Consider the following 24256-nt stretch of genomic DNA (forward strand, 5'->3'; position numbering starts at 1 on the left):
AAGTGTTTTTTTTTCATTTTGAAAAGCCTCCCACTGACTCGGGACGTGAGTGAATTTTTAACTTCCACATCACCCACATGCATGTCTTTATTTGATTTTGAAGAAACCCTCAGAAATTCCAGTTACTTTGTCAAACCTTCTCATTGCGTGCTGTTCCAAGTTTGGTCGCCAAGCTGTGGACAATGGACACATGAGGCTTGCAAAAGCCTGTCGATGCATGGCCGTAAAAGAGTCAACGCAATCATAATGAAGAGTCAATCCCTTTCCAGAAGGGCACTCAAGCTTGGCATTACCTGACACTAATCGCCAGGTGAGAGAACCCCTCGATCAAACATACATTCTTTCTGCTTGGTCATAATACTTTATATTGCTCTTAGGTTATGGTGAGCAATAGCACAGAACAGGAGAATGGAGTTTGGAAATCGACCTGGGCACTGGCAAACAATGGCTTGTTCATTTTTGGGGGAAGCTATTGAGGGACCTTAAACACCAAACAAGCTGAGTGCTAGCAGAAGAGTAGGCTGGATTCATGATTTGTGGATTCATATGGCATACCTTATGATGCAACATTCTCTCTGTGAAGAACCATGAAGACTTTTTCCTTTTCAAAGGCTTTCCAAAATGATGATAGCCTGAGTCTGCACCTACAAAGGGAGTAAGCAAAGCTATTCCTTGCTTTATTTGAAGATGTACGAGTTGTCATGAATATGTTTTTCTTCTTCAGTCAGAATGTTGAATCATAAGTTCCTTCGTAAAGAACCAGGAAGTTTATTATCAGATTTCATTGAATCAAGACTCAAATAAAAACTTGATAAATATTCATCTCTGAGGCATCTTGCTGGTGAGGCTTCAAAAGTATAATTATTTTGACGCCCTCGAGTCGGGTCATATATTGACTACCTGTGACCACTCAGAGCATAAGAAAGTTTGATGTTGGATTTTGATTCTTTGGAGTACTTAGAAAAAATAGGCCTGCATTTGTCCTGAGTGAAAATGTGGGCAAACTCTGCAAGAGGACCAAATCCAAGATGGCCACCACCCACATGAGTAAAAAGTATAATATGGTCGAAATTTTGAACCATTGGACATAGAAACACATTTGATGGGTCATTTTGTTGTGATTTCCAGACGAGAATTGCAATGGAAGACTCATTTTGATGTTTCAAGGTATAATTAAAGGTGAAAATACATAATTGCTGCCTAAAAATGCAAAATAAGACTAAAATAAAATTTATTTGCTTCCAGATTTGTTTGTCTCTGCCCGTATGCTGCAACTGCTTCGGAGTCAGTGCAGTACATCTTGGAGTAGCATCAACCCCAAGGTTAGGAATTGGAAGTTGGGAAGATGTAAGGAAATTCCAAAAAAATAAAAACACAGTATTATGTTGTTACGGTCACAGGTTCTGGGTCCGCTATGAGGGGGTATCCTTGGTTCCCCTCGGACTTTCCGAACCTGAGGCTGTTGTGCTGGGTTGCAAGGCCACCGCAGATGCCAATTAGTCAACCACGTGCTCTCGTATCCTCCGTATAATTTCCATTTAACTAGAGGTAATGCGGTCTCCTGATCGGGGGACACGCCCTCAACTCTGCACTAAGCTTATCCTTAATTAGATGTTAACTGGGGTAGTCAAGCAACCGCTAGTGCATACCGGACTTGGATGAAAGCCAATTAATTGTGGAATTATAACCTCCCAGGCTAACTTAAGTGTGAACAGCGCTGGACCAATGGGAAAAAGACAAACACAGACAAATTGAAAATGAAGTTCAACAAAAGTGGATTAATTATTTACAGAACAATGTAAAATGCAAAGATAGCGTGAGATGCAGTGTTTTAATACACAAGCAATCATCAAAAAGGGAAAATGCAGTTTAAAAAAAAAAATGTACACAAGGATAATAGGCATTCATTTTTGGGGGAAGCTACTGAGGGACCTTTAACATCCACCAGCTGAGTGCTAGCAGAAGAGTAGGCTGGATTCATGATTTGTGGATTCATATGGTTGTATGATCAAGGAGTTAACAGTTCTCGATCGAGCTGCATTTGCATTCTTGGTTGGGGATCAGCCGGTTTACATCCATCTTCCTGAGCTCAAGTCTGAGAACACAGGTGGGTGGGTGTATGACGCAATGAAGAGTGCAAGCGAGTACAGGAAATAAAATGGACAAGAAGCAGAACTTAACTCTATGCCTTACCGGCTATACATAAGACATGGGTACCCAATCAGGCCAACAGCGGAAGGAGAACATGAGCGTAGAAAGAGGAGAGAAATGATGAGGTCATCTGCCTCTTTGCTCACCGGGTGGGGCAGTCATCCCGATCCCTCCACGACCCAAATGCTTGGTCTGAGCACAAAATGTCAGATTCTGTTGGTGATCATGAGAATACCTGTGAATCAGCTGAAAGCAATCCAAAATGTAGCAAACTTGAAAACGTCATTGTATATGACTGTGGTCGTGGTAATGCTATTGATAGGATGATGATGGTGAAATGGAAAAGCCTGGACGAAAAATCAAAACAATGGCAAGATTTGGACAAGTTCGGTGATGCGTATGACACAGTGGATTGGACGCAGGGTCTTACGTTTACATATACATAACTCATGTATTCGAACTCTCTAACTTTGCAAAGTTACCTCAAGCTAAAAAAAAAAAGTCGATAAAAAAAGCAAACAGTGAGACTGACACCTGGGTTGGTGTCTCTTGACGTGCAGCCCCAATGTGAGCCAAGCGCCCCAAAGACGCTCTCCAGAACAGGTTTACTGCATGAGAAGCACCTCTACATTGGGTGCATGAAGTGTAAGGATGCGAAACATAGTGGACATGCCAGAAGTCAATGGTACCTGACATCGTCAATGGCAGCATTCAATCAGTTATAAAGTCACATCCTCTTCTTGGATGATGCTAAAATATGGAATCGATTTGTTAAAGTCGTTGATGCCACTGCTGATGCATTTGCAATATAAATTCGTTATCATCACCGCTGTTGGCCAAATACTTGTAATGACTTAAGTAATTACTGATCGTAGACACTTACACCTCCAAGGTGTCCAATTGGGTGAGGCTCAGCATATGTTGTATGATCAAGTGTGTATGGTCATCTTCGAGGAGGATGAGCTGCAAACAGTACAAAGCATCCTCACTGCTTGCAATCCTAAAGTTTGCATCATCGCAAACTTCGGCTGAGACACGTCAGGTATGAAGTCGAGCTCGGCAAAGGAAATCTTGGTGAAGTAGTATGGTGACAGCATTGGGTTCCATGTAAGGCAGCAGAGGAATGTGAGAGCTGTTGTATGACATGGTGGTGGGAGGCACATACCTCAAAGCTGCCATCTCTTAATGGGGCATTAGTGATGAGAAGCTGGTTATGAAGGTGGTAGGGCACTTGAGAGAGCAGATCCAATACATCAAGACAATACCATGGCCTCCACATATCACTGAGCTCAAGGACAAAGAAGACCTTAATAAGCTCCTATTGAAGCTCCTCACGTAACTGAAACAACCACGAATGTCTCCCACTGAATACATTCCGAGGGTCTGAGCACTTGCATCTATGATAACCAGCCACGTGACTGGGAAATGCACAACATTCCATACTAATCTGGCGGTGACCATCCATGGCCTAATGACGAACAAAGAAATAGTTGACACAATGCATAAAGATGGGATCGGGATAAGCTATGATGATATTCTGCTCCTTCTTGATGTTTGGAAATTGCATGACCTTCAACTTTCTTTGTCTTGCCCATATGAGATCACTGAAGTTGATAACGATGACTTAAAGAATGATACCCTCACTGGAGCTGGCCAAGCACATCGCACAAATGTAATGAACGTTCAACCTATGTCTCTGGAAATTAAAAATAAGAACACCAACCAACACCAAGCAACTGTAATCTTCACTGAAAGACATCGGGTCTGCAATGCAACGTGTCACCCCATATAAAACTGTGAACCATTGTGAACCATCGGTGAGAGAGAGTCCCGATGCAGACATGAAACATGATACTTATCACACAGGAAATGCAGTCATCAATGCATTGGCTCATACACAAAGTAACGGTTCTCGACCAGCAATTGAACAACAAGAAGTGCCAAGCTGTGATGTATAATGATGTGATGTGTAAGCTCACAATTGCCATTGCAGAGAAAAACATGCCATTTGCATTCTTGGTTGGGGATCAGCCGGTTTACGTCCATCTTCCTGAACTCAAGTCTGAGAACACAGATAACCTTAGCAAAATCATACCCTTTACGTGGCTGTTCCATATTCAGGTGTCTTATTTTTTCCATTTACAAGCATTTCAAAGGTTCTGGGCTCTCAGATGTCCTGGTAGCTGCTACGTAGATGTCCACATCAATCAAGCTCTGAAGGGAAAACACTGCAACCATGCAGTTCAATGTTTGTCCCTCGTATATGAGGTGCTCAGGCATCATGTACTGAAGAAATACCTGAAAGATTCGGAGCTGTCAGAAAATATATGGATTGGTCTGGATCAGCTATGAGCTCCACTGACCTCTTCCCAAGCTGACCTGGTGGCTCGTCATGCTCAGCTTGAGGCAGACAAAGATCTGAGCACATTCCTCAATGAGTTGTTCGCACAATGCGATCAATCCAATATGGCAAAATACTGGATCAGTTTCTTGGAGATGGTCAAGGTTCTGATGATGAACATCCACTCACTCTGGAGTCACAATTGGGAAGAGTTCAAGTCATCTTTGCAACACATGCTCCATCCATTGGGACCATACTTGTGCAGAGCATTGGTGCTGCCTAAGCAGTCTCCTTGGCTATTGGGCACAATCCTGGACAGGTTACCACTCCAACACAGGATACCAGCAAGCTGGCACTCATTTTTCCGACCTCGGAAGGATGACAGGCAGAGTCAACCCCACCTGGTAATAATTCAACAGCCAAGTGGGATTTGAATTCAGATCCTTGGATCCCAAGCCCACCACCCCAACCATTAAGGCAACACCAGGCATACACATGCTCCCATGGATGCAAATATATGACAATGACAAATATGGTCGGTGGCTTCCAGACTTCTGGTCATGCTATGTACACTGCCAGCAGAGCAGGAGGAGTTCATGGCAAGTGGCATGTTTGCTCAGTCAAAAACTGGCAATCCAAACTGAACTCTCGCTCTAGACATATGGATGGAGTCCACGATGAACAAAGACTTGAAGATGAAGTCGGGCTGGCTCGCTATCCTCAAAAATGAAAAGCAGCTACTGGCAAGTACAAGAAATGTCAACAACATCTTCCGACTGCGAGTTTGTATTAAACACCACACCAGATGCAATTCAAGATGAAATAGACATGCCGAGTGCACACAAACTCACACGAAAGCTGATGAACAAGCTGTCCAAGATCTAAATCTGCTGTCACACCTTGACGATTTAGTCAGCGTATGCCGATTTATGAAAAGTTTGTCTAAAATGCTGGCACACGTCGAATACGTTATGGGTACGTTTTGTATACGTTAAGAGCACGCTAAAAAACACTGCCATACGTCCTAGTACGCTGGCTTTAAACGTACTTTTGGGTTGTCCTCAAATTTTTGCATGCTTGAAATTTTACGACGTATGCCGGCGTATGACTCACACGCTCCGCTACGATGGCCATAAGTTGAAGGCACGTTATGCGATCATTGATACACGTCGACACACGTTACTTGTAAGTTACTCATAAGTTGAAACACGTCGAGGTAATGTTTAGCGTACCCAAAACGCATTTCTAACCTATGAGTAACGTTTTGTAAGCACGCCACACGAATGTTGTTCACACTTCACAACACATTACTTGAAAGTTCCTCATACGTCGAAACACGTCAAAGTAATGTTTAGGGTACCCGTGACTTATTTATAACCTATGAGTAACGTGCTTGGGAATTATTTGTAAAGCATGTCCTATGCACAAATACGTATGTAGACGTATTTGACGTCTTCAGGACGACCACAGAACTTGCTGAACGCGTTTCTAACTTCCAGATACCGTATAATGGCGTATTAGCAGCGATTAGGGGAATTGGTATATAAAAAGGGGCTTCGCAGGAGGAACCCGTCTTTTTTTTAGACTTCGTGGTGAGTACATGTCCATGACATTCCGAGAGATGGAGGATACGGCAAGGCTGAGATGACAATACCTACCTGTCCTCCAACATCAACATGACCTCATCTAGTTGACACTGCACCAGTTGCGTGCCAATAGAGCCGGGAGAAGAAGACGTGAACGGAGGAGAAGGAACTGGGTCAGACCATGGATCGGGAGGCGACGCCATTACGGCATATATGACCAGCTCATGGTGGAACTCCGGAACGAGGACCATGCATCCTTCACCAACTTCCTGCGAATGCCCCCAGCGATGTTCGACGAGCTGCTCGCCAGAGTGGGTCCAAGGATAACCAAGCAGTACACCTTCTACAGGGATCTGCTTGAGCCTGGCATGAGGCTGGCACTGAGCCTTGCTACTGTTGGTGCCATGACTGCAGTGCTGTGGAAGCGATTTAACTCGTTCAATGGAAACGATTTCAATTGCCGAGCACCAGCGTCCAAAAACAATAGACGAGTGACAGGCATTTATTAAAATTGAGGTTGCAGCCTATGAATAGAAAACCTCACGTAATCGTCGACGATACGCTGCCACGCTATGCAAACGTTAGACTATCGTTGGGCATAGGTTGTGGATGCCTAAAACACGCTAATCAATCGTTGGTATAACTTATCTATAAGTTATCGAAGCGTTCTGTGTTCATTACTAGTACATTATGCATTTGTCAAAGTCGTTTTGAATACTTTAAAAACTGAAACAAAAAAATATTTCATTGTGGGAATGAGAAAAAAATAAACCAATGTCACCCGCAGGGTGACCCGTATCTTGCCAAAAGGTGACCACGTGTGACTTCTTTAAGGTCACACTGAGGTGAACAGAGCTGCTATCCACCAGGAGCGATTCCTTGAGGAATATCTGCCTACGAGAGATTCCGATGAGAATCGTTATCCAGAGTAACCATGAAAAATATGCGTTTGCCTCATAACGTCACCAAATGACGTCATAATGTCTCAAGCTTGACATATCTAGAAAGCACTCATCGAGGTGTTCAATTTGAGGTACTACACGATATGGTTCCTAAAACTTGAAAATTTAACCTTGGGGTCAAATATGTTTGACCTGAGGCGCTAACCATGAAGGTCAAGGACAATCGCCACCAAAAATTAATCAGCTGAGCGCCAGACCATGAACTATATTCCCATGAAGTTTGAAGACGATCCGATCAAAATTACTCAAAAAATAAGGGTTTTGTCGACTCCCCTGATTTGCGACAAAGTGACCTTGACCTTTGACCTTGACCTTCAAAATTTTATGCGCTGAAAGGGACCTCTATAGGCCTCTGATACGCGAAGTTACAAAAATTTCCAATGATAACTGTGCTCTGCAGAATTTATTATACGTGATTACAGACAAACAAAAAAAATACAAGCTGACTAACATATCTTGCAAAAACTTCGTTTTGGCAAGATAAAAATTAGCCGAAAAGAACATCGAACAATGGTGCAAAGTAGTCTCCTATTCGTGGACGCAACGAGGATCCATCATCACCCACAGCTTCCCCATCACGCTCACCTACTACTACTGACATGGACCGACTACTACTACTACTACTACTACTACTACTACTACTGACATGGACCGACTACTACTACTACTACTACTACTACTACAAATACTACTACTACTACTACTGACACGCTCACCTAATACTACTACTACTGATACTACTGACATTAACATCTACTCAACATGGAGTCTGGAACACTGACAGATTCCTCTTGTGAAGCCCATTTGTATATACCAATTCCCCTAAACGCTGTCAAATCGCCATTATACTATACGGTAGATATAAGTTAGAAACACGTTCAGTAAGTTCTGTGGTCGTCTGGAAGACGTCAATCAAATTCGTCTACATACGACAATGTGCGTTTGAGATACGTTACACATAGGTTCAAAGCACGCTACTCATAGGTTCAAAGCACGCTACTCATAGGTTCAAAGCACGTTACTCATAGGTTAAAAATTAAGTTTCGGGTATGCTAAACATTACCTCGACGTGTTTCGACTTATGAGTAACTTACAAGTAACGTGTGTCCGACGTGTGACAACGATCGCGGAGCGTGCAGAGAACTTATGCCAGCGTATGCAGAACTTGTGAGCCATACGTCGAGTACGTCGTACAATTTTCAGCATGCTCGAAATTTCACGACGTACTAGACGTACCACAGAATATGCCAGCGTACTTCATTGTTTTTCAGCGTGCTCCTAACGTATACACAACTTACCCATACCGTATCCGACGTGTGCCAGCGTTTTAGACACATTTTTCATAGGTCGGCATTCGCTGGCTAAATCGTCAAGGTGTGACTGCGATGTTGACACTTCCAATTTTCAGGCGGTTATGATTTAAATCGGAGTGCGGCAGCTTTTTAACAGAGAACGCCACGAGTTCGTTGGCGATACGTGCAGCGCACTATGCGTAAGTTATACTATCGTTGGGCAAAGGTTGTGAACGCTGACAACAGGCTAAGCATTTGTTGGTATAAGTTATCTTTAAGACAACAAAACGTTCTGTGTCCGTTACTAATACGTTATACATACGACCAACACGTTATGAATACGACCAAAACTTTAAAAAAAAACCTCAAAACTTCAGCGTATGCCAACGTTTTACATACATTTTTATACGTTGCCATTGCTGGCTAAAACGTCAAGGTGTGACAGCGCCTTAAGCACATGTTTTGAGGAGTTTGAATGTGACCCCTTCGATCTCACCACTCCAACCCTCCACACTCTCCAGTCTGGCATCATGGCGCCAGATGACCTAGTGGACAACTTTCAATCAGCCGCTAAGAATTGAGAGAACAAACTTGGTACATTGATGGAAGAGAGAGAATTCACAAAATCCAAAAATATTTGCGATAGAGTCCATTGCAGTTCCCTTCTGAACTTTGATAAAACACTATCAACCAAACAGACCGGCGATGGCCAGAAGATCACTACCGAGAAGAGGGAAAATAAGGCGATGGCTGCTGTCATTGCTCTAGTCGAGGAGAGGGTGGAGGGGGGGCAGTGGAATTATCTCATATTATGGATAGCTGAATCATTGAGGAAAATATTGTTCTCTTCAATGCCAACAGCCAATGGGAAAGGTACAGGAGTGTAAGCTGCTGGAGAAGATGACACTGTCAACTATTGATCCTCCCAACACTTATACAGCCATGGTGGATATGGGCTTCATCTTGCACCTTGCAACACCAACCACAAAGGATTGGGAGAAAGGTGATAAGAGAAAATATTCATGAGGAGACTATGCCCAGAAGATTATCAAGATGGTCTTATCGATACACTCAGATGCAGAGACAATCATTTGTGTCAATGACCCTTTACGATATATCCAACAGCATCAAAGACAGTGAATGGAAACAGAGAAGTCAGTTACAGGGTAAGGTGCTCAATGTCTTTATGAGGTCTGTCGACCCATTCCCATCCCTCACGGACTTCAAGACCCGAATGTGCAATGATAGCAACGAGAAGCGACTCTAGGACTTCCTCGAGGTTGTGTTTGCAAATGCTTCCCAACAATACCCTGCAAGTTGCAATTTATTGTATGAGGAACAAGTGTTCTCAGCTGAAAACCAGTGATGATATTAGGCACTTCAAATGTAAACAGGTGGAAGCAGATACAGCAATGTTCACCACCTATGGAGCACTGAGAGACATGGGCTATGAGGAGGCTGTTATAATAGACAGTGAAGATATCATGTCTATGTATAGGCTGCATATGTGTCGCATCATACACCTGGGCTGTTGTGTATCAAGAAGAAGCATCGTCGTGCTCTGTCTCTCCATCTGTAACTCGGAATTGGCAGAGATGATCATATTGGTCCATGTTCTCATCGGATGCGACAGCAATTCTGGCTACTATGGTCATTGTAGAAAGACAATCGATGAGGGAATTGCAGGCAACAAAGAGCTGCTTTGTCTTCTGCAGAAGTGTGGGGAAAGTTTACCTGCCACAGATGCTGCCGTCTCAGATATAGTCCAGTTTGTAATGCAATATAATATCTATTCTGATTTTAAAAATAGGAGTTTAACAGCAGCAGAGGCAATAGTGGTTAAAGCTAAGAATTTGAAGAACAAGACAACAATGAACCTCTCACCTGATCAAGATGACTCCTTAACGATGCACATTCTGCATGTGAAGCCTTCATACAGAAGAAATTCCTCCAGAAAGTGCATCCATCACCACTCACTCATGCCTGGCACCCCGGGAATGGCAGGTGTCGACCGGTACGACACACAAAACCTGCTTTACCCATCACAATGGCACAAATAAAGGTATCTGAGGATCCCGAATCATCCGACTGACCACTCCCTCTCTACTAGTGACCAATTTTCATCATGATCAGAGTCAGATAGTGATTGTTACACATAATGGATCTGATCACAGATCATTAATATGGCTGCATAATTAAACTCGATAGTATGACAGCATAACTTATCACGTTCGAGACCATAATATACATACATACATGTAAGTTGGAGCAGAAACTATGGCATTCAAAGAAAGAAATTTGTTTTACAAACCAGCACCCACTTTTTAAGCATTTGTTTGAACCAATTATTTATTTTCACCTTTAATTATACCTAAAACTTCAAAATGAGTGTTTCATTGCATTTCTCATCCTCAAATCACTACAAAATGACCCAAACTCAAATCACTTCACCACAGGTTGGTTCCATTCACCCTCTCATTTGCTCCTCCTGGTGGAGGAGTTGCTCTCTTCATCAAAGACTCTATTCCTCACTCTCCATGCACTGCCCTCACTCCCCCACACCCCAAGGAATACCTCTGGCTACGGCTTCCCCTCCAGTCCCACCTCATGTTTACATGTGTGCTGTACCGTCAACCTAACAGTGATGACTCCATATACACCTCACTATCCGAAAACATGGACCATCTTCTATCTTCTCATCCAAACTCTCTCTTCCTCATATGTGGCGACTTCAATTGTCATTATGCCAGTTGGCTAGGTGTGGGTACCTCTCACCTCTCACCTCTCATGGCACCTCAGCAAAAGCTTTATGCAACTCATTGGGACTGACTCAATCGGTCAAATTCCCTACCCGGATCTCAAGCAATGGTACTCCTCTTCTGGATCTGATTTTGACAAATTTCCCTGACAATATCTGCTGCTCTTTTTTCCGCTCCAATCGGTTCTTCTGACCACGTCCTTGTCAAAGTGGAGATCTCTCTGGCTATTATCGGAGAACCACCTCACCGCCGTTGAGTCTGGAATTTCACTCAAGCCGACTGGAAGGGTCTCCAAGCAGCCCTCAAACTTATATACTGGTTTCCTATCACTACTTTCTCCAACATCAACTCATCCTGGGAATTCTTTCAAAGAAACTTGCTCTCCCTCATGCACAGATTTATCCACTCTTGTCTTCAGTTGTCCTACCCTTCCTCCTGCCCTTGGTTTACTGAAGCTTGTGGTGAGGTAGTTGTCCTGAAACAACTTGCCTTTGCCTCATGGAAAGCAAACCCAACTGAGGGTAATCTCAGTTCTTTCCATAAAACTCGGAACGAGTGTGTATCTAGCCTCAGGAGAGCCAGAAAACAACATCTTTCTCATCTCAAGTCTGAACTCTCAAACCTCTCTCCCTCCTCAAAATATTGGTGGCATCTAATCAAATCTGTTTCTGGTGTATGTTCCCCCTCCATTCCTTCCTCTACCTCAAATGGCCGCACTGCTGATACCGCACGTGAAAAAGCTGAATGCATAAGCTCGGTGTTTGCAGCTAAATCTTGTATCCAAAACCATCACTTTCTCTACCCACCTTACCCAGTCGCACCCAACTGTCCCTGGACTCTGTGTCCTTTTCTCCTGACAAGGTGGAGAGCTTGCTGTCAAACCTCCACTCAGATTCTGCAACCGTTCCAGACAGCATCAGCCCACGTGTCCTCAAAGCCTTCTGCTCTTGCTCACCCTCTATCTGTGCTATTCACCCTCTCATTTGCTCAAGGTCATCTGCCATCTGCTTGTAAATCAGCAAACATCACTGCCCTGTACAAAAAAGGTGCAAAAACAGATCCCTGCAACTACAGACCAATTAGCCTTCTCCCAATCATCAGTAAGGTGATGGAATCCATCATCGCTTCAGACATCAAATCCTTCCTCTTCTCCAATGGCTTGATTTCTGATCATCAATTTGGTTTCAGACCAGGTCACTCTACCCTGGATATGTTGCTTCTGCTCTCCCATCAATGGATGGAAGTCCTCAATGCTAGACAGGAAATCCGAGCCGTATCCCTGGACATATCATGTGATTTGTAATGTCCATCTTGTATGCCCCGTGTTCCCCATCCCATCCCTCTCCCTTCCACAGATCTCCTAATGTCTCTGTTCCCCACTGTTTTGTCCTTCCCACTCCCTCCTCTCTTGTCTCATGTCCCCCTTGATGTATGTTGTGTGTTAGCTCTCACACGAACCTCGACAAGGTATACAAAAAACCCCCAAAAAACGTGTTTCTATGTCCTTTGTTCAAAATTTCGACCGTATTCTACTTTTTACTCACGCGGGTAGTGGCCATCTTGGATTTGGCCCACTAACGGAGTTTGCCCATGTTTTGCGTGAGGGACATGGGGCGTAAAAATGTTTTTTTGTTAAGTACTCCAAAGAATCAAAATCCACCATCAAATTTTCCTATGCTCTGAGTGGCCATGGGAAGTCAATATCTGACCCTACTACTATGTAAATAATGAAGACTTGACTGCAACACAAATCTCCCATGAAACTCCCTGAAGAACTTCCCAATGGAATCCAATGGGGTTTGGTCCAAGAGGAAAGGCAATACATAAGCTTTTTCCTGCCCATTTGCATGAGTAACATCTCTCAATTGAGTTGAACCCACGATTGTATCTAAACCGTAAGCAAAAGGGAAAATACCCGTTTAGTTGTGAAACAATGCAGGCTGTGTTGTAAGAAGGCAATTTGTCAAGGATCAGAGATCATCCTTTGGGAGTCAACGGACTGGAAGCAAATTCTCCAGCTCACAAAACAATGGCAGCGTTCACATCTTATAGCTTTTCAGACCACAAATATTCCCAACGTTCAAACAAACATTCTTCAGATATAAAACAAGACCATAGTGTAGTGTTTTTAATGCCTTACTCTATCTGATAATTGCAGGCTTCAATCAAAATTATTCCTCTTTCAAAGGTTTTCTCAAATGAGGATATCCTAAGTCTGCACTGTCAAGAGGAGCAATGCTATTCTTTGCTTTGTTTGAAGGTGTATGTGTTGTCATAAATATATTCAATACTATATCAATTATCCATGAATGTTATGTAGGCTGTTCAGAAAGTAAAAAAAAAACAGTATGTTACAATGGGTATCCCATCTGCTGGCACAAGTTGGTGGACGTTAAAGGTCCCATGGGGTCCTTTGCAAAGAGGAGCTGCACCTTTTGCTTTTGCTTTGGCAAGTTCTATCAGCATGTTTACCATTTATCAAGATTTTCTGCAATAACTACTATATCATCGGTAAATCATATGTAGCTAAACTACTCTCCAAAATGATGTGACTTACTATCCTTTTTTGATCCACTGAAGGGATCAAAATACATTTTCTATACATGTTGTAAATAGTTTTGGTCAGGGTATCCTGCTGCACTCCTTTATTCTTTACTTTTTACGACATTTATGATGGCTTAATCTAGCGGTGCAGTCTATGTTTATTTCTTTCATTATATTAGTGTATTTACTTTCAAATACTCAGTGTGCCAGAATTGGCACTGAGAGGCCTTGTGTAACCGGATTTTTTTTTTTTCAACATGGCACTGCAACATGGCACATTTATACTGAATCAAATACCATTGCATAGTGTGCAAATGCAATGCAGAGAGGCCTTGTGTGACCCTGCCATTTTTCTTTGAATTGATTTAGTGCCTGTATGTGATCTATGATGTAATTTGTCGATGAGGCAATTATAATTTGCATTAATCTATCTCCCAATATTTGAGACTTTTGCAGCAAATATCACATCAGGAACCACTCTACAAATTTCACCAATTCAACTCCAATTTATTTTGTTGAAATCAATAGTCGTAATTTGTCTCGTGGATGCTGTGACATTTTCGACACCCGTTCGTCGCCTGCACAGGGTGCGTGAACCTTCAGCTCACCTATTATATACATGGGGCATTGTCCAAAGATAGATTGGCGGTGATTGGCCGATGTTTAAACTGCTCGTGAAAAAATGGTAAATTGTATGCTTTGATAATGTTTTTCAAGTTTTTCTAGCAGCATGGGAGTGGGAATATAAACCATACCCAAGCTACCAATTTTGCATGCAGTTTTATTACAATAAAATGGTGGCATTAGGCACAAAGCACAGCAATCCGCATTGCTCAATGATGTATTTAATTCACTAAATTCCATTACGAGGGCACAAACTGTGGATGGATGCCCAACGAGACAGACCGATCACATACTTAAATTATTACGAGACTATAGCCACAAGCCTGTAATGACAAAAGGATGGGTCAAGGTGAAAGGGTTTGCAAATAAATAAATAGGACTTCATGCTAAGGGAAAGTAGAAAATTAGATATCTGTGATCATAAAACGATTACCAAGGGTATCACCCACGATCCAATGATGGCCACATTCTTTTTGGCCCACAATATGACCTTGGCCTTCAACATTTATGGATAGAGTGTAAATAAGGAAAATATGTCCCCATCTACTGTCGATCCATAAAAGTCAACATCATGAAAATCAGAGGGAAATGATTCAGATTACGATCAAAATGGTTTGTTGAGTTGTCACAATCCGAAAAAAGTAGTTTAAGGACACTAACAAAATATTAGGTGCACAACATCAGTGCAGGTATACTATTATGATGTTAGGACATTTGGGAGGGCCAAGTGGTCTTCGAGATTCCGTAATGGCAAAATTTAGCAATGACAAAAAAAAAAAAAATTTAAATCATTTTTTCAGATCTCCATTTGATCTTGAACTTTAACTCGGAGGGTATGATAGACAGAAACTGTAAATGTGCCTTGTTCTAGGCTATCTAGAAAAGGCAATTTCATTCTGATCGGACAAATCTTTGTCGAGTTATGGTGAAAAAAGTGAAATTGTCTACAATTAGGACATGATCTAAAAAGTAGGTCAAGGTCAAAAAATTAGATCAACCCCGTATAGTCTTTATACCAATTATACATGCAAAATTTAATTCCAAAAGTCCCAGCCAGCTCAGCCAGTAATGGGGGAGGGAGAAGATAGGAATGGCATCTCCTGTGAGAACACAGTCATAGATGTCGTGAACTGGATCCAACACATGCCAGTGGATCCTGGCTCAACAGAATGGTTTGATTTTAAACTGGGTTTTGAAATATGGGGAATTGTAATCATAAAAATGAGGTGAGGGTTAAATGGGTAAACCCATGCTTACGGGGCTTCATGTGGCACTACTATTTCATTGACAAATTACTTAATGTGCATAACCACAACGCCCTGCCATGCCAAGGTGAAGAGGACAGCATAAATTTGATGGCATGTTTTTATATGCATTTATACATCAAGGAGGACCAACACACTTCTGTGTATACATATCAATATTATACATGCAGTTGATAAATAAATTTATTTAGCCATATAGTTTGGTGCACAAATTACTTCTTTCTAAATGAGGTTTAACATTTTGAGTTGAACAATATTAAAACAATGACCATATCAATGCATTTCTTATAAATAAACAAGACATGCATGTATATAAAGGACCCTGGGAGTCGTGAAATTATATTTGTTTGATTCAGAAATGTGAAATCCGCGCATCGATTTATAAAGCCATTGCAAAATTTTCTCCTTTAATGTCATGTAGTTGATTCTCCATCCACTTTGATGGAGAATTTTAAAACTGACTGGACAGTATAAATGTGCAAAAGCTTAGACTTCTGCATGGATAGAAACATAACAGATGGAACCATTTTTTCAAATTCACCTGATACCTATTTAGTGTATTTCTTTCAACTGCAATGAAATGGATGGAACTCTTACTCACTCTTATCCTCAACACATGCCTTCGCCACAGTTTTTTGATTGACTGCTTTCCTTAAAGCTATGAGATATCCCATAATACAACAACATGGCACTGCATACATGGGCAAGAAAATGTCAGATTCTCTAAATAATGGGGTGTTCAAGCCTGATGCGGCGACCCTGGGTCCTAATTACTCAAGAGGTTGTCACACATGCATGCCGCCTGCAAGACTTTGATAAATGTTCTCCTGGAATAGCCTGAGGACAACGTACTCAATTCTCGTTTTTTTTCTTTTTAATTTGGCTTTCTTGCTTCAAGCCCAAAGATCAAAGGTGGCACAAAGATTCCACCACACATGATCAGATGTGCAGACTGAATATTTTGCAGCTCAACAATATGTCAAACAGAAAATACATAAGGCAAACTAAACATTAATTTTCTGCATCATTTTCTTGAAGGATGCTAAAACATTGTTGAATATTGTACATAGATCTCTCCCATTTGATGATCTTCTAACCTTAGAAACCATGCATGCTTTGAGATAATCAAATGTATTGTCTCATAAAGTAAGACATAAAAGATGCCTTATCTCAACTTTTGTATGACAAGGTCAAGTCATACCAAATGCTTTAAAATGGTACATGCTACTTCCTTGCTCGATACTCGGCCAATATAAAAAAGGATAGAGCGCCGACAAACAACCAAAGGTTGCTAATACTAGTGTGGGCTTTGATGGGTCTAATGGCCTCCTCTTGTGTTGAAGTTCCTTGTAATGGAAGTCGTAGTATTTAACTTAACCAGTGAAAGGTCATATTGCCCATGGATATATTATCCTTTTCTTTGAAACAGTTTTTACTGTTTATTGCAATTGGACACAGAAACACAAGAGTTTTGGGGAATAGATCCATCTGCTTACATTTAATATGCAATTTTCCATCGGTTTGATTATTATGCTGAAAACACTTGCGTTAAAAGTAAATATAATGCCTTGCAAGAACTAAGAACCAACAGGACAAGAAGTGTCTTCAAAGTACCAAGTGTGTCAAACAATGGGAAAGCAAACTAGAAGGGCACTCGGAAGAGCACATACCTTAATTTAATAAATTCGGCTTGTTGTTATCACCTAACCCAGTGCTTCTCAAACGATCTGATGTGGCGGACCGGAAGGTTTTTTTTCCAATGTGCCAGGGACCGGTACCATATTTGTGCCATATTATTATTTGTTTATGATCCGAGAAAATATTGTTTGAACATCCGTAGTAATATTAATTTATAGTGGAAAAATATAAAAATATAATGAATACAACAAAAGTTGATACATTTTAAATATATATATATATATATATATATATATATATGTATATGTACATATATTTTTTGTAAACGAGTAATGCAGTATTACAATATTAAAAAATATATAAAAGATCAAACTAACAAAGCCTTCAAACATAGTTATTATAAACATATGTATACCGGTATAGTACAAGTAATAAAATGAAAAATTTTAATGAATAAGGTAGGTTGAAAAAATTATATATTTTAGTTACTGTATCTTAAACTATGCCTGGTGTTCGCTTAATGGTTAAGGTAGTGGGCTTGGGATCCTAGGGTCCTGAGTTCAAATCCCGCTCAGCTGTTGAATTAACACCAGGTGGGGTTGACTCTGCCTGTCATCCTTCCGAGGTCGGCAAAATGAGTGCCAGCATGCTGGTATACTGTGTCGGAGTGGCGACCCGTCCAGGATTGTTCCCAACAAACAAGGAGACTGCTTCGGCGGCACCAACGCTCTGCACAAAGTATGGTCCTAATGGATGGATGGATCTTAAACTCCAGTGAATAAAGACATTAAAAGAAAGATTGAAAGGAAATAGGTAACATTACATTGAAGACAACTTTGAAAATGTCGTTATGTTAAAATATGAAATTGATGATATAGGCATGTTAAACCCTTAACTTTTACTAATGTGAAAGGTGAGCCTGTTTCTTCTTTGTCAGCTTATCCAATCGTGGTTCAATTGAGGACAGTGCCACGTGCAATGGAGAATGAATATCCACACTATTCCTGTACTTTGTCTGAATTATGCTCATGGTTGAGAAGCCAGTCTCGCATAGATAGGTTGAAGGAAATGGAAGAGTTTTTAGAGCAATTTCAGTAAGCTCAGGATATTCTGCTTTCACTTTTATCCAAAAAGAAGCAAGTGCTGTTGTCGTTTCGAAACTCCTCTTCAATCCTTCGTCAGCAGACAGCTCCAACAATTTATCCTCCAAAGTGACACCTAAGTCATCTCTCAATGGCATAAACGGATTTCGGATCCATTCATTCCCTTTCCGTGGATCTTCTTCTTCTGGAAAGTAATGCTGAAAACGTTCTGCCAAATTCGTCAAGTGTTCTCTGATGACATTTCGTAGAGATGTAACATTAAGGTCTTCTCCTGCATCAGCGAGGACTGCCGCTAATTGGTGATACATGTCATAACAATCTCTTGACACTCGACTCTTCCATTCTTCTAGCTTTCGTTTTCGTCCGTCGATCTTGTCTGCCATTGTAAAACACGAAGCCACCCTTCCCTGCATGGAGGTGTTGAGATCATTAAAGATAACAGCCGTGACGGGGGATGGGATATAAAGATTTATTACCATAACTAAAAAAACATCACAACGCACCCCTGTGTCTTCCCACTAAACACAAGGAAGGGATCTGTCTACACATATACTTAGCGGCATAACTGACTTTGGGACAACTGTATGTTTGGATGCTTACGGTTCCTAGAACCGTAACACATGAATAACTTAACTACTGTTGGTATTAGTTTGTTTAAAGCAGTTTTTCTATAATATAAAGAAACAATAAGAAAATTTTAAAACTTTCATAACAACTGTACAATTATAATTACACCCATTTTGGCAAAACAAAAGAGCACCACCTGGTAACACCGCTGAAATTCACATTGTATTACCTTCACGTTCGGTTCTGGTATAACTTCCAATGTTGACAGACCTCTCTCTCGTATTTTGAATTTTTTGGCTTAAATATATTATTTTTCAAGATTTTATACATTTTCATTTTATACATTACATGTTATATATTATGATAATGTGAAACTGGAAACTCGCCGAGGACGGGCAGTCGATGACCCATGTACCGGCACCGGTCCTTGTACCACCACTTTGAGTAGCACTGACCTAATCAACTCATCCACCAAGTTTCATCTGAATCCATCCATAACTTTTTGATATATCGTGCTATATATTGTTTTAACCATATCACTCAATGGTGAAGAATCACTTTTAAAATTCTCAGATCCTGATTCGGATCTTCACGAATATCGAATTATTTGCTTCATTGCAACATACCCAACCAGCTCACCAAGTTTCGTCTGAATCCGTCCAAATTTTTTTGATATATCCTGCTCAATGTCGTTTTTGGCCACATCTCTCAATAATGTAAAATTACTTCAACATTCTCAGATCGAGATCCGGATTCGGATCTTCCCCAAAATTTAATCATTTCATCTGTGTCACATACCCAAGCTCTCCAGCAAATTTTGTCCAAATCTGTTCACAACTTTGAGATATCGTGTTCACAAAATGCCAAACAAAGAAACCAGAATAAGATGTCACGCAGAGCATATAGCATGATACTTGCAAAATCCACCCCCCCCCTCTCCAAAGGTTGCCATGGACACATCAAAATGTCCATTTCATTGAGATTTAAATTGACAATCTCAATCAAAGATGAGGTCAATCGGATGAAAGTTGATTATTTTTCAGATTGAAATTGATGATTTTGGAAGTTTAACCTTGAGTTGACCTTTAACATTTTGACCTCAAAAATATTTGGTTTCCCAATTTAGTAATGCACTATGAAATTGCTATTTAACTTTCAAGTCAATCGGATGAAAAATGAAGATTTTAGAAATTTGACGTCAAGATGACCTTTGACCTCAAGATCAATAGACTTCTCAGTTGAGACGACCTCAACAGCTTTGCGAAGTTACATGAAGATCAGTTTTAAATTGTGACCTGTTGGCGATTGACAAACAAGAAGAAGATGTCGTGCAGAGCACGAGACTGGAAAAATCCAGAAACAAATTTGACCTTAAAAACAATTGTTGGTTGAATTCAGTGAGCTGAAATATCAATCCTCTTGAAATTTCAAGTCATTTGGATGAAAAATGAGGATTTTAGAAATATCACCTAAGTTGTTGAACTTTTGGCATAAGTTGACCTCAAAAATAATTGGTGGTTGATTTCAGTGACTTCATATGTAAACTTGATATGTAAATATACATATATATATATATATATATATATATATATATATATATATATATATATATATATATATATATATATATATATATATATATATATATGTATATCATAGACTCCGAAAGAGAAGGACTGGAACATCACGATCTCGGGGGTTGTAACTTGAGTCTGAAGGATTAACTTGAGTCCGGGGCTAAAATGACTTCTAGAAGGGCTAGAGACACGATCTCGGGATCCATATAGGGTTTTTTGAGGATGGCGAGTTCAATAGTCATTTTCAACACCACCTGAGGTCATCTTCAAGGTCAAAAGGTCATATTTCAAGGTCAAATTACTGAATTTTGCTATTTTTTGCCCGTTTTTGTGTCTAACTCATGGAGGAAAACTTTTGTAAAGTCTATGACAAAACATGACATGGTTTCACCTACTGCACCGACTTGCTGATTTCTATCATCGTTAACCAATTTATGTTTTGTTTGTTTCTCTTTCAGAAACTGTCCAGCTGGTGATCTCACAGGATCTTTGTGTTGTTTCCTGCTTTGGTGACACAATATGCCACGTCGTTGCAGCTGCTTTGGTTGTAGAGGAAACTATGATGGGACGCCTTATGTAAAGGTCATATCCTTACCAAAAGATCCTGAGGAGAGGGACAGATGGATATTGGCAATGCCAAATGAGAAAGAAAGCTTGAGGTGCTTAAAGGAGATCTATATTTGTGAGACACATTTCAATTGTGGTTGGGTGTCAGTTAGGGGTGGCAAACGACCCAAAGACCCCCCATCAATATTTCCTGGAGTAGCAAAATCAGCTTTGAAGCAGGTGACCTCAGCCCCACACCCAACATCATCTTCTACATCAGAATCAAGAGCTAAGAAGATGCAAGCAGCTGATGAGGCTGCAGACAATATCCAAGATTTCGACCACTTCTGTGCTAAAATCAGCTCCTATTTTCCTGGCTTTAACGTCATAAAAGACCAGGAAAACCTTTACCTATCAAGAACTGATGCTACTGGACAAACTGTCAAGCAGTTCTTTCATTTCCAACAAGTTCACTCACCTTTTGGATATCTATTCTTGAATAGAGTTGAGAAAGATGGTATTGAGGTGCCCAAACGACTTTTTCCTTTGCAGAAGAACAGCCTGCTCTCAAAATGATCCCAGATTAGATCCATAACTGACCAGGTAAACATCTATGAATGCACAAGCAAGGAAATTCTTCAGCTGGTAATAAGCCAGCTCTGTTGGATGACTGAGGCACATGAGCTTCCTCATTTCACCTTCCTTCTGTCGCAGCTGCATCTTCTGGCAGAGAAAGACTTTGACTATGTTCTTCCTGCTATATTTGCAGATGAAGCCTTGGAAAAGTTTTTCGGCCAAGCCAGGCAAAGAAGCGGTGGAAACTTCTACATTGACGTAGTTGACATTATGGCTGCAGCTAAAATTGTAAATTTGCAAACACTCGTTAAGCATGCCCGAATCTAGTTTTTGTGTGATTGATTGTGACAAGAACTGTACAACTTCCAGAAATACAGATGAGTGAGGTGAACTCATTGACGAGATTACTCCTCAAGACACTAAGGATCTCTTGGGGTCTGACGATGCCCTTAAGCATAAAGTAGTTTATTTGGCCAGACACCTTGTTCATTAATATGGCGATAGCACTAGTATGGAGGAGATCATTGATGAAGATGGTAACGAGGTGTCATCTGTGTTTCTAGATAATTTGAATAGAGGTGGATTGAGTGTGCTGACAATGTCAACTGTCTTTTTTGTACATAATGCCTATAATTTGTATGACAAGACTAAAATGCGTTGCCGATTTCATTTTGCTGATCTGTTATCCTCTGTGGATGCACCTTTCGCAAGTAGTCATGCTGCATGTACTACTTTAGCTAACATTCTATTGAAAGCTCATGTCCTCAATGGAAGTGACAAAGACAAAGCTTTGGGATGACTCAGGAGGCAAGAAAAGCTCTCCAACATAGTGTTGTGACATGCATATAATGTTGTAATAGGCATAGTGTTGTGACATGCATATAATGTTTATGTAATACGATATATGACAAAAAATATCAAAGTTTGACAGCTCTACTCACTTGCATCTTATTACAATCAGCCATCTCTCACCGTTTATGAGTTAGACACAAAAACGGGCAAAAAATACCAAAATTCAGTAATTTGACCTTGAAATATGACCTTTTGACCTTGAAGATGACCTCAGGTGGTGTGGAAAATGAAGCTATTGAACTCGCCGTCCTCAAAAACCCCTATATGGATCCTGAGATCGTGTCTCTCACCATTCGAGAAGTCATTTTAGCCCCGGACTCAAGTTAATCCTTCAGACTCAAGTTACAAACCCCGAGCATGGGAGGTTCCAGTCCTTCTTTTTTTTTTTTTTTGTATACCTTGGTCGAGGCTCGTATGAGAGCTAACACACAACTCACAGCAAGGAGGCATGAGACAAGAGGGGCGGGAGTGGAAGGGACAAAACAGTGGGGAACAGACACATTAGGTGAACTGTGGAAGGGAGAGGGATGGGGATGGGACGGGGAACATGGCGAAGAGAAGATGGACATTTCAGGGACTTTCAGGAAGGAAAGCAGGAGAAATGAAGGAAGTGGGCTTGGGTGGATTATCGGGGGTAGAAAAGATCGAGGATTTGGATGGGGGAAGATAAGAGGTGGTGGTGAACAGCTGTTTTGAAAGCCTGGAGGGAAGAATGGGAAAGAATAGAGTGAGGAAGTTTATTCCAAAGGCGGGAAAAAGAGGAATGAAAGAGTGAAGATGAGCAGTGATTCGTGATTTTGGTAGTTTTACCAGAAGGGGGTTGTTGGCGGACCTTGAGCGCCCTGTGGAAATGTGGTGGGGACAAATCGCAGAGAGAGCAGGGGGGCAAGGCTGGAGAGGAGTCGGTAGAAGACAGAAAGACCACCGACCAACCTGCGGTGATTGAGTGAGAGGCCCAAAGACTCAGCTTCATTGCGGGAGATGCCGATGATCTTAAATGCCCTGGTTTCGACAGCATGAAGCCGAGAAAGGTGGGAGGCAGGAGCACCAGCCCAGAGGGGAGAGCAGTACTCCATCAGGCTACGGACAAAAGCTTTGTAAGTGGTCAGGAGCTCAAGAGGGCCGAGGAAGGACTGAGCACGACGGAGGATTCCCAGTCGGCGACTGGCTTTTGAGGCGAGGTTGGAAATGTGACTTTCCCAGGAAAGGTCATGGCAGATAGTGAGACCCAGAAGCTTGAAAGAAAAGACTTCTTCCAGAGGATTGTTGAGAAAGTGGATGGGGGGGTTTTGTAAACGGTCCTTTCGAAGAGACATAGTGAGAGTGTGAGATTTGTCTGGATTGAAAGACATGTTCCACGTGTTGGACCAGTTTGTGATTTTACACAGATCTGCAGTGAGCGAAGAAGCTGCTGCTTGCCGGTCTGAGGGATGACAGATGGTACGGCAGAGGGTGGAGTCATCGGCAAAGAGAAATAGAGGATTTTCCAGAGAGTCCGAGAGATCATTGATGAAAACCAGAAAAAGAACAGGGCCCAGAACGCTACTTTGAGGAACTCCAGCCTGCACAGGAAGAGGTGATGAAAGAACTCCATTTAGGGCCACACGTTGACTGCGACAGGAGAGGAAGTCTGCGAGCCATGAGTGGAGATGGCCTTGAATACCATGGGAAGAGCGTTTGGTGAGTAGGGCAGGGTGCCAGACTGTGTCAAAAGCACGTGATATGTCCAGGGATACGGCTCGGATTTCCTGTCTGGCATTGAGGACTTCCATCCATTGATGGGAGAGCAGAAGCAGCATATCCAGGGTAGAGTGACCTGGTCTGAAACCAAATTGATGATTGGAAATCAAGCCATTGGAGAAGAGGAAGGATT

General features: G+C 41.5%; 1 long non-coding RNA gene across 1 annotated transcript in view; it reads right to left on the reverse strand.

Moving 5' to 3' along the window:
- Positions 1-1822: 1822 nt before the first annotated feature.
- LOC147032165 (uncharacterized) overlaps positions 1823-24256 on the reverse strand; it is a 52225-nt gene continuing 29791 nt past the window's right edge. Inside the window, exons 2-4 of the long non-coding RNA XR_015051972.1 lie at positions 10217-10365; positions 2298-2364; positions 1823-2095 (exon numbers count right to left, since the gene is read on the reverse strand). This is a non-coding gene — a long non-coding RNA (uncharacterized LOC147032165). The remainder of the gene's footprint in view (positions 2096-2297; positions 2365-10216; positions 10366-24256) is intronic.

This window comes from Eptatretus burgeri, chromosome 2 (genome assembly GCF_056783735.1).
Source record: "Eptatretus burgeri isolate ZD-2024b chromosome 2, Ebu_testis_v1, whole genome shotgun sequence".
NCBI lineage: Eukaryota > Metazoa > Chordata > Myxini > Myxiniformes > Myxinidae > Eptatretus > Eptatretus burgeri.